The following is a 10,333-nucleotide window of genomic DNA, read 5'->3' as shown; positions in this document are numbered from 1 at the left end:
TCTAGGTGCTGGGCATGGTGTTAGCGTGTGGTTGTGTCTTCCCAGCTTCAGAGGTACGGATCGATTCCCCATCTTACGCAGGAGGAAACAAAGCTCAAAGATTTGAGCCACTGTCTTGGGTTGAGTTGCTCCACAAGAATACTCTGTGACAAGGATTCGAGGGCAAGTGGTTTATTTGGGAGGCGACCCCAGGAGGCACAGGCAGGGGATGGAGGAGTGACACAGGGATGAGAAGAAGCCAGTTCAGGGTGTGTTAATGAGCAGCTTACCATTGTGGGCAATCGAGTCTCAATCCCCATGGGCACCTTGGGGAGACAGTGTAGACCACGGCCCCAAGCTGCTCCCCTCAGGGGCGAGGAAGCAGAGCGTTTGTCCACCAACCACTGCGCGAGGGCATCACCACCCCGGGCTTTTCCAACCCCCCGTGAGCAGCCCGAAAGTCCAGGGGTTGCAGGTGAAGCCGTCTGCATGGCTGGGAATGGTGAAAGCCACGATGCAGGCGGGGCCGCGACAGCATTGATGGAGCCATCCATAATGGAAGACTGTCACCCTTATTGTGACTACACCCTGGACTTGCCATCCCCCCTAATCGCCCCACCTCTGAAACATTGGCCCCACCTTCCAGACAGCTGCCTTCCCTCCCGCACATTCCGGCGACCTCCGCCACTCTGGCCTCTTCTCCCTGCTGTCCTCCCCCCACCTCAGAGATCCCTTGCCCCGCCTTCCCTCTTGGGCTTAGATTCCAGGGTCAGGGTTGTTCTGGTCTCCTTTCATGACATCTGCTGGACAAGCCCAGCTGGCCACATTCTCCCCTGTGTGTCTGGACCTCTGAGCGCTGCTGGCAGAGTCTGTCACGACGTAGGCAGCACAGCACCCGTCATGGTCTCAGCCTGGTCCAGGGTCTCAGTTCCGCCCCAGCCTTTCCCTAGGTGGCTCTCTCTCTGACTGTCCACAGACATCGCCCCAGATGGTCACCAGTCTCCCGGAGACAGCACATCCCCCGCCACCTGAGGAACAAAAAGGCACGTAAGGCCTCCGTCTCACAGCCCTCACCCTGTCTCTGAGCTCTCACACTCCTCTTCTCTCCAGCCTCAGGGCACGTGGTCCCACCTCCTTTCCGAGGCCAATCCCTCCACCTGTGCCGGGAGCCCACCCCTCCCACTGGCTCAGGAACCTACCCTTCTATGTCCTCCGCCTCTCTGGCCGGCCTGGCCTTCTTCCGTCCACGTGTAAGACATGCAGGTCTCCCACAGAGGGGGCTGGGGAAACGAACCCCTTCCATGAGACTGTGTTTCCCCTGAGCTCCCACCCTGTCCATCTGCTGGCTTTCACAGCCAAGCTCCCTGAGCAGTGTCCACACCTCCCATCTTCATTTTCTCCCCTCCCTCCTCCAAGGCCTGCTGGGCTGCTCTCCCCACTACAGTCAAACTATTCGTGTCCTGGTCACCAACAACATGCTGGGTACCAAATCCTATCAGTGCTCTCTCTTTCTCCTGAGTAAACCATGTGCGTTCACATCCTTGTCTCACAGTCTGCTTCTGGGAGAGCCCAAACTAAGACACATGCCCAGGCCTAGAATGTCACTGACGAAGAGGAGCCGGTCACTGTGACTGGCTAGCACCGTTCACCCCCAAGACCAGGCTGCTGCTCCCACAGCAAAATGAGCACCTGAGCTTGGTCACCGTGTTAGGCTCTGAGACAACTTCTGAAGCCCTCACTCCCTGCGGTCACCGGCTGTCCCCTGCATTACCACAGCAGTCTCTCACCAGCCTGCGTGTCTGCTCTTGCCAGCCCCAAACCGCAATCTGCTCTGGTCTTTCTAAGACGCTAATCTGACCATGCCACCCCTCTGCTCAGGATAAAATCCACAGTCCTCTGCGTGGCACCCACGCGTCTTCAAGAGCCCCGCTCTCAACACATCTCCGACTTTCTCCCCGTCTCGAGCTCCACATCCCAGCCACCCGGCATCTCTCAAACTTCTCACGTGCTGTGCCCTGAGCCTGGATTGTCCTTTCTGCCTCATCTTCCCCTGACAGATTCTTACTCATACTTCAAAATGTTGTCCCCTCCTCCAAGGTGTTGTCCTGACCCTACCCCAAGCTGGGAGAGTGGGCACACCTCTGGCACAGAGAGGACCACCTGTGCTGTGGCTGGCTGGCTTTTCTCTGAATACCCTCTGTCTTCTCCAGCTTTCAGCCCAGAGCATATCCTCTCACTTGGCTCCATCCCTGCTTCATGGCCTCCCCAGAGCACCCTCCCCAGCACGCCCCCTCCAGCACATGCCCCCCAGCACGCACCCCAGCACACCCCCCCCCCAAGCATGCCCCCCCCAGCACGCCCTCCCCAGCACACCCTGAGTGCTCAGCAGCCACCTATGGACTGAACTGCTCAAGGACACACAGCTAGGAAGCATCCTTGTCGGTTTGAGCCCATCTTCACCTGTGTCCAAAGTGTGTGCTTGTAACGCTGCCCATGGAGTGGCAGGGTGGTCTGGTGTGGTGGTTAGGCATGGAGCTCCTAGAACAGGACCATGTGGGTTCAAATCACAACTCTGGCAGTCAGTGGCTGTGTGACCTTGAACAAGTCACTTTGCCTCTCCGGGCCTCTGTTTCCTCACCTGTGAAATGTGAACGGCACCTAGCTGTTGGGCCTTGTCAGGGTTAAATGGGTTAAGACACGCGGATAGCAAAGGAGAGGGCCCGCACACAGTGAGCCCTGAATGAGTCTTTCCTCACCCTGCCTTCCGTTCCATCTGTGTGAGCTGCCAACGCTACGCACACCTCAAGCCTTTCTCACCCTTCTCTTTTCAACCTGTCTCTCCTTGAAGTCACCTCCGGGTGGAGCCTCCCAGCCTGGCTGCCCCGCCCTCCAATCAGCAGCCTGGCCATGGCTCCTCTCTCCAGGGGAGGTGGTAGAGACAGAACAAAGGCCACGGCCCACATGGGTCATTAGGGACTGCCTGAGCCGCTCATAGGACAGTCACCCCCAGGCGCCTGCCAGCGCCCTGCTGTGCCGACTCCCACGGGCCACGCCCTGAGGACCCACCTCAAACTTCCAGGGATGTCTGAGCATAGAGATGACCCTCCTCTCCATGGCTGGCTCTGCAGCACTCCAGAGCCAGCGGACAAGGGTGGTCCCTGACGGGGCATTGCAGTATGTCTGGGGTGAGGAGCTGCTGGCGTGCGCGCCTGTTTCTGTCGCCGTGCACACTTGTCTGTCTCTGGGTGCACCTGTGTTATCATCCGGTCACACTGCTTCCTCGGGAGTACGAACTCATCTTAGTGTCCATGCATTGGGCCCCAGGTGCACTGGTCTCTCTGTGGGTGACTGTCCGTCTCTGAGTGACGGACAGTCTGGGCTCTGGGTGAACATACCCGTGAGACTGCACCCATCGCCGTGCATCCACAACTGTTCCTTTGTACACATGCCCGTCTCTGTGTGTACACAAGGATCACACACACTCTGTCTCTGTGTATACACACGTCTCTGTCTATGGATATCCACCTAGACCCGCATTTACCAGCTCTCTCTCTGGATCTATACAAAGATTTCCGAGGGAATGTCCCTTGCTGGGTGTGTTTCCGTGTCTGAGCGCAAATTTCATAGCTGCATGTGTGCCTGACAGTCTCGGGGGACAAGTGTCTCTCCCCACGTGCACATTTATCTTCCTAAGCGCGTTGACTCCCATGGATGATCGGCTATCGGCTGGTATGCAGGTCTGTGTCTCAGTGTGAAGTTAGTGCCTCTGGGTGTGCTCACCCGTGCTCGAGTGCTCACGGCTCCAAGTGCATGTGCCCACAGAGCTCTGGGGTGCACTTCCATATCTGGGGCTCTTCTCGAAGCCAGTTTTGTTTTCTTATCAGCATTCTGTCATTGTACCGGGGTAGAGGGATGGTGCCCATGAGATCCCAAGGGTGCTGCCCACAGCCCCCGTTTTCCATAGAAGTCTGGGCTGACAAATGGGGTGAGGCAGGGAGCAGGGAGGCCACATACCATCCCCTGCTCCCCAGCCCTGGGATTCCTGGCTGGGCCCCAGGGAGCCACACTTCTTCATTAACCAGAGCCCTGGGGACTTAGGGGAGCTTCCCATGAGTGTGGGCGTGGTGGCAGAGGCCAGGAGGTAGGAACAGTCAGGGAGCCCCCCACTTTCTGCCCCCGACGTCAGCAGGGGCCGGCCCTGCCTGGAGTGAGATGGGTATGTCATATTCCAGACTTCCTCTGCCAGGGCCTGACAGAAAGCCCACCAGTGTGAGTGGGTGTGGGGGGCGGGGAGCGAGGGGCCCCTCTATGACGAGGAGTGGGAGGAGAAAAGACAGAACAACCAGGAGAGAGAGAGGTGAAGGGTCCAGCAGGGAGTGCAAAGCTGAAGGCAGGGCAGGCAAGAGAAGGCACAGCAGGAGGAGGCAGACCCCGGGGAGCCAAGGCTGGTGGTGGGCTGCGTGGAGTTCCTGGGGACAGCGAGAGGGGGCCCACAGGGTCTTGCTGGCTTCCCACACCCCTGGGAGCCACACCAGCTGCAGGGCAGGGACTTAGCCCAGAGGAGGAAGCCACATGCCCGCCTCCTCTCTCCCATCTCTCTGTCTGTTTTTCTCTCCCAGTGACTCTGCCCTGTCCCTGTTCCCAAAGGCTGGGGTGCGAAGGCCACACACCAGGAACGACATCCCAGACGACCAGAGGGGCCAAGGACAAGGTTTCCCGAGACCCCCCAGACAAGGGCGTGACCTTCACAGTCTCCAGCTCCTGGGCCAAAGGGGAGAAAGCCAGGAGGGGGCCGGGTCGTCACCATGTGTGGGACCCAGCCGGCTCCGGGCCCTTCCACACTGTATCTCACTGAAGCTCCCAACCCTGTAGGGCCGGGGGACTGTCCCCATGTCACAGACGGGGAAACTAAAGCCCTGCGTGGCAAAGGGCTAGCCCTGGAGCTGGGACAGGGCAGTGTGGGCGCCCGCAGCCCCGGGACAGGGCGAGATCTGGGGGTCAGGCAGAGAACGGAACCCCTCATGGGAGCTGCCGCCTCCCCGCAATGCTGGGTCACTGCTACTGTCCACGGGTTAGTGGAAAGAGTGGTGGATTTGGGTTCGAATCTCCCAGGGTTTGCACCCACATGCCACACCTGACAGGCCGTGTAACTTCAGGCAAGTCACTCACTCCCCGCAAGCCTCAGTTTCCACATGTGTGAATGCGGGTCACTAAGCCCACTCTACCTGGCTGGGCCGCTGTGAGGACTAAGTGCGAGACCCCAGAGGCGGAGGAGCTTTGTAACCTGTAAGGAGCTGTGCACCATGGGGTCTGCGTGTTCACAGGCGGACGAGGGCTACAGAAACACCTCGAGTGACGACTGGAGTGACGGTGTACCGGGCCAGTGTTTGGCTAAGCGCTCCATGCGGGTCCCTTCACTTAACCCTCACACGGCCTCTGAGCAGGCACCACCATCACCTGGCCTGTCGCACAGATGAAGATCGCCCAGGATCACACATCCTGTGAGCTGCCGACCCAGGACTGTAGAGCTGCAGGCTGGTGCTCTGAGCAGCTGAGGGTGGGGGTGGCGACGGGGGGCGGGGGGCGCACACGAGGAAGTCCGACAGCAGGGGGCCCTGGAAGACGGTTCAAGGGGCCCAGAGGCAGAGGGCCAGGGAGGCTCACAGAAGAAACCTCCCGCTGGCCCAGCATCTCCCCTCCCCTCCCCTTTGATGGCCCGTTCTGCGGCCAGAGCCGGCTGGGCCCTTTAACAAGCCAAGGCGCGCTAGAGGAAGTTCAGTGTTACTATGGGATCCTGCCCTGGCACCCTTCCCTGACTCAGGAGAGGCTGCCGGAGTGGCTGCTCCGGGATTATGACTCCAGCGTGTTGTCTGAAGTGTTTTACTGCTGCCACTTACACCCCTGGCCCCCTTGTCCTCATCCCTTCTCATCCTTCCCACCACCCTCCACTCCTCACCAACTCCCCTCAGCTACTCATTCACACCCAGAGCTCAGGTACCAAGAACAGCTCAGCATGGGAGCCTTCCTGACCGCCCAGCTTGCACTGGATACCAAGCCTAAAACCTCCCTGCCCCACAATAAAGCAACTATTGAGCTCCTACTGTTTGCCAGGCACATTCATATCCAGCCACATCCGAGCTATAGGACCTTGGGCAGGTTCCTTAACCTTACCCTCTGTGCCTCAGTCTCCTCATCTGTAAAATGAGAATAATGAGTTAAAACTTGCAAAGGGTTTAGGAGAAGAGTACATGGCATGTAGTAAGCTCTATTTATTAATTTAAATTCATTAATTTAAACAAAGTTAGAAACCTTTATAACAACTTTCCAAGGAAAGGACCCTCAGCTCCATTTCACTGGTAATCAGGGCTCAGAGAGAACTGCTTTTATTGGTTCATTTATCCAACAAGCACTGATTGAGCACCCACTATCTGCCAGGCCAACGTGTGCTACCTTGTGCACCTTATCCCACTCGAGCCTCGCAGCTCTGTGAGGAGGTGTTAGTGTCCCCAACATTTCCAAACAGCCCTGGATCAGGACTGCCCTGTGAGGCCCTGGCTGTCGGCCGTCTGTCTCCCCCAGCATGCCACTACTGGGACAGCAGGGGTCTGCACGCTGTTGTCGCTGTCTTTCAGTCCACAGCATAGATTAAGCACTTGGGGATATCTGTTGAGAGATGGAATAGAAGCGTCCCCAGCTTAGGGAGGAGGAAAGTGGTGTTCAGAGAAGTGAGGTGATTTGCCCGAGATCACACAGCCGCTCGTGCACAGAGCAGACACTTGAACCTACGCCTGACCAGCTCAGAGGCCTGCCTTCCCACCCCGACACTGGTTCTACCCTTGCCGAGACCATGTGTAGGGAGGAAGAGGAGGTCGGCACTGGGAGCGACTGGGGCCGAGGGTTGGGGATGCCTGGAGTGGCTGAGTGGGGCTGAGCACCCTGCAGCCTTCCTCCTTGAGAAGCCAGGTCCCTCCTGCCTCCGACCTGCCCACCTATGTTCCTCTCAGGCCACAGCCCATCCCGGGCAGGGGAGCAGTGCTCCCTCATCAGGTCCCCCGTTAAGAAGGGGGCAGCCAAGCTTCAGAGAGTCCAGAAGTAGAAGCTGCTATGCTTGGCCTCGGCAGCCTCCTCCCTGCTCACAGGCTCACCTGGGAGCTCAAGGTGAGAGGGAAGGGCTGGGGGTAGGGGACACGCGAGGCAGCCTGAGAAGTGGGGCCCAGGGCCTTGGGCCACCAGGGCTGGAGGGGACTTCAGAGAGCAAGTCCAACCCCCTCTTCCTATCCATTTCTGGCTATGGAAACTGAGGCCCAGAGGGGGCAGAAAGACACGACAGAGCCCCACACACACTGAGTGTCTACTATGTCACAGGCAGAGTGCCAGGCTCTTCACATTGTTTATACTAGCATCTGTGGCCCCCGGGAGACTGTGGCCATCTCCAAAGTCAGGGTCCTCAAGAGCCCAGCAGAAAGCCTGCACATAAGCGGGTGTTCAGAAATGTTTGCTGAAAACATGAATGAAGGAGTTACTTAGTCCTCAGGGTAATCTAGCGAGGTAGAAATTATGCCATTGAGGAAACTGAGGCTCCGAAAGGAGGGAACTGACAACAGCATCCAACGCTGCTGAAAAATGACCTCTGTACACCAGGGACTTATGGAGAGCACATGCTGGGTGCAGGACGGCAGTGGGTGGAGGGTGAGGGGAGGGAGGCAGGGGCGGCATTCCAGGGAGCCAGAGGCTGCAATGGCTGGGCACCCCTCTGCAGCCGTGAGGGGAGGCAGGCTGTCGCTCTGTTCTGTTAACACGGGGAGACTTGGACAGGCCTCAGGGCTGGCCAGCTGGAGCCAGTGGAGACATTCTGGAGGTTCGGGGGCAGCTCTCTGAGGGTGGTCACTTCTTGACAGAGACCCCTGCTGCCCCTGGAGGGGACAGAAAGGGAATTCCCGCTCACTGAGACCCCCTGGGGCCAGGCGCAGCGCTGGGCCCTTTCCCTACACAATCCCCTTCATGGCCCCCAGCAGCCCTGGAAGGAAAGGAAGTCCCGTCTGCGTTTACAGAAGAGCAGGAACCCACAGGCACTTGGCTCCCACCAGCTCATCTGCTCACCCGACAGATGCTGCCTCAGCACTTGCTGGCTGGCCAGGGCACTCGACGGGGCGGTGGGGGGAGGTGGCCCAGGAGCTCCGTGCTCAAGCAAGGACGCCGCTTTCTCCCCTGGCTGCTCTCTCTCAGGCATCCGTTTCTCTGCCTACAAAATGGGGAAGCTACTGCTCTCTAAAGATGGTGAGAATTAAGCGAGGTAGCGTAGCGGACTCTGCTGGGGCCTCCCTCACCCTGCCCACCAGAGAACCTGCAGGAAGGCCCTCTAGCACCCGGCTCCTGCGTCTCCCGCCTCAGGGCTTCTCTGCTGCAGGCGCTGAGCCCACCCCCTGGAGAACACGGAGTGCAGGGATTTAGGGCTGGGGAGCAAGCTCAGCCCCTGAGGGGTGACCGGTGCTGGTGGACAAATGCCTGGCCACCTCACGCCTCGGCGGTCTGATGGCCGGAGAGCTCCAGCTGCTCCCGGGGAACCAGCCCAGCAGCACGCCCCTTGTTGGCTTTCCTCCCCGACTCACTGACCATGCTTCCCTGATTCGCCTCCCAAATACGCGTCTTGCACTGAGATCCTCGCTCAGAGTCTGCTTTGGGGCAAACCCAGCCTCGAACGGACGACTAAGACCCGGCACTCAGGAGATGTTCACAGTGCTGTCTACCTCCACCCTCATCTTCACTTGCAGAAGCGCACATCCTCGAGAACACCGTCTCAGCCCCAGCTGACTCACCACGGCCCCGTCAGCATCATCCAGGAGCAGGTGGGGGCCAGTGGCCTAGGGGCGCAGGGAGAGCGAGGGGAGTCAGGGCCATGGGTCCCAGGGCACATATAGGCTTGAGCCACTTGGAAGCCAGGTTAATCTCTGCACAGCAGAAGACAAAGTTATTTTCTTGTGTTCCAGGTTCTGTGTTCCATTTTCCATCCCACTATTCCAAACTGTAGGCTCCAACTCAGGGGTCTATGTTCAACATAATGGGCTTCAAACCCAAATTCCATGTTCTCCCACCATCACCTCCCTCCTCTCCTCCTTCTGGGTTCCCTTGCGGTCGGCCAGGCCAGAGTTGAAGTTCCCCTGCGTGTGGGTGGAGGAGCTGATGGAGGCTCACCTGCCCCCCAAGCTTGCCAATGTGGCCTGCCCTCTCACCTGGCAGTGGTGCTGAGCACCATGATCTGGGACCTGGTCACGGCTGTCACCCCGCCCGGCTACAAGCTAGTGTGCTCTGTCAGCATCGGGAGCGAGGGGCAGGGCAACATGGCAGTCTCCAGCCAGAGCCTGTGGGACCCGCACGAAGACAGCTCTGCCACGTCCCACTAGGTGAACCCCACGCTCTTCTGCGTGGTGCTGGTGCACGCCATCTATTTGGAGTGAGTTCTGTGGGAGGAGGAGTCTGGGACCCGCACGGGGACCCTTGCTAGAGCCTGGCACTGAAAACTCAGCCTCTGGCCCATCCGTGAGTGACCGTGAAAGCAGCCCCCACCCGGGCAAGGCTCATGGCCGACGAAAAGAAAAGGAGGACGATGCATCTACATTTAGACCTTCTCAGGCCACCCAGACCACACACATTGCGGAGTTCCTTTGCCTCTGGCTGGAATTATGTCAACCACGTGCAGCTCCCAGCTGGTCACACAGATCAGAAGCTCTGAGGGGCAGCTATCCATGTCTTTGATTAATAAGAAATGTGAGATGAATTAATAATGACTTAATGCATGCAATTTGGGATCTTCCAAAGCATGGGAAAAATAATAAAAAGGAGAGCCCTTGATAGTGAAAGTTTGAGAACACGTGCTGTGCTCAGAGGCCAGCAGTGAGCCAGGCACTGCTGGGGCACTGGAGAGAGGAGAGAAAGGAGGAGGGGCTCTTACCCCTATTCAGGGCCAGCCTCCACATCCCCGGGAGACAGTGCTACCACCCCCATTTTATAGATGAGTAAACTGAGGTTCAGAGATGTCAGGTTACTTTCCTTGGATACTTATAGAATCCGTAAGAGATCCAAACCCAGGCCTCCCTCATTTAAAAAGGAAAACAAAATAAAATCAAAAAAAGTCCAAAACTGTGGTGACTGGAAAGTCATTCTGGTTTGAGTCTATGAGGAAAAGAAAGGGGACAAGCAGAGGGAAGAACACGTAAGCTGAGTGCTCACACTGTTTATACTCCTCAGTTTTCTCTAGACCAGGGTACACAGTAGGTGCTCACAACACAGTTACATGTCGCTTAATGACGGGGGACACGTTCTCAGAAACGCATCCTTAGGCAATTTCGTCGTTGTG

The 10,333-nt window shown here is 58.0% G+C and overlaps 1 long non-coding RNA gene across 1 annotated transcript; it reads right to left on the bottom strand.

Annotated features, from left to right (window-relative positions):
* Nucleotides 1-157: 157 nt before the first annotated feature.
* LOC123285511 (uncharacterized) lies at nucleotides 158-2,617 on the bottom strand. The gene is made up of 3 exons (XR_006527249.2): nucleotides 2,440-2,617; nucleotides 1,179-1,259; nucleotides 158-1,007 (listed from the first exon to the last, which is right to left on the bottom strand). It is a non-coding gene; the product is annotated as an uncharacterized lncRNA (long non-coding RNA).
* Between the last annotated feature and the right edge of the window lie 7,716 nt (nucleotides 2,618-10,333).

The sequence above is a fragment of the Equus asinus genome, chromosome 5 (assembly GCF_041296235.1).
Source record: "Equus asinus isolate D_3611 breed Donkey chromosome 5, EquAss-T2T_v2, whole genome shotgun sequence".
Taxonomy (NCBI): Eukaryota; Metazoa; Chordata; class Mammalia; order Perissodactyla; family Equidae; genus Equus; species Equus asinus.
The sequence above is the reverse complement of the archived record's forward strand: the minus strand, read 5'-3'. Positions and strand labels throughout refer to the sequence as shown.